The following is a 1386-nucleotide window of genomic DNA, read 5'->3' as shown; positions in this document are numbered from 1 at the left end:
GGTAAAGGCAACGGTCGTTCGCGATTAATATTAGTTCAAATTCATAAATTCGTTCGGATTTATATTTTGATAGAAGATTTAATTTGTAAATAGCAATTTGCATGTTTTTTGAAATGTAATTTTCTATAACACATCACTATGGTTTACATTTTGTTGGTACCTAGACAAATTTTAATAGACTAATAGTAAAGTACCTAATAGGTATTAATTTTACCTTTCAGTATCAGCAGGAAGTTAAAAAATTATAATGTTGGTTTTATCAGCGTTGAATTTAGGCACCCGTAAACACTGCAGTACACACGTACTCGGGACGCCGATTATTAAATAAAATATTATAGTATGTAGGTGCCTAGTTACTTAGTACCGACCGAGCGTTTATAGCCTCGTTACGGAATCGAAACGGGTATGTATTATAAGACCGACAAATCATAATACCTACAGTTGAAATGTCGACGCATTAACACATCGAAATTCAGAATTACGAATGTACAAAATACCGACAACCGATACACCGAAGGTCGAAATATCTATTTTTAAATGACCGAAAGTACAAAATCCCGAAAATGGGGTATGTATTATAATACCGAAAAATCATATTACCTACAGTCGAAATATCGACACTTAACAAATCGAAAATTCAGAATACCGAAAGTACAAAATACCGAAAGTGAAAAAAAGTTTGATATGTGCGAGCGAGCGAAGCGAGCGAGCAAGACGGTTCGGGGCAAAAGCGACTTGAATAGGTTAGGTTCAGAAGGCTAAGGCGGGAGCGAAGCTCCCGCCTTAGCCTTCGATGTTAGGTTTTTTTTTATTAGCAGCCCGGATAATATTGCTTCACCAAATGATCTTTCTGTGAATCTTATCCAACCTACTTTCTTAGTGGCAGTTAAGTATCTTGCCTGCTATAAAAAAAAACCTAACATCGAAGGCTAAGGCGAACTACGCTCCGCTCCGCTCCGCTTCGTTCCCGCCTTAGCCTTCTGAACCTAACCTATCCGAGTCGCTTCTGCTCCAAATCGGTTTGCTCGCTCGCTTCGCTCGCTCGCACAAATCTTTTCCTGCTATATTTGTTTCGTCTTTGGTATAGCGCAGTTTCGTATTTTGATTTTCGATATATTTGATTGTCGATTATTTTACTTGTAGTGATTATGACTGTTCGGCATTATGAGTTTCGACCTTTCGAGTGTAGGTATTTTGATCTTCGGGATTGTAGTCTTCGGGTTTTAGGCTGCCGGTCAAATGTACTTTCGGGATTTCAAACTTTCGGGTCATATATCCATTCGACGTTTTAATATTCGGCCTTCCGTCCATAGGTCTTGTAAAATTCGGTCTTTCGTTTATCGGTATTTAATACATACCCATCGAAACGGGGGCGAATAGAGCGGG

This window comes from Choristoneura fumiferana, chromosome 14, assembly GCF_025370935.1.
Source record: "Choristoneura fumiferana chromosome 14, NRCan_CFum_1, whole genome shotgun sequence".
In the NCBI taxonomy this organism is placed as follows: Eukaryota; Metazoa; Arthropoda; class Insecta; order Lepidoptera; family Tortricidae; genus Choristoneura; species Choristoneura fumiferana.
The sequence above is the reverse complement of the archived record's forward strand: the minus strand, read 5'-3'. Positions refer to the sequence as shown.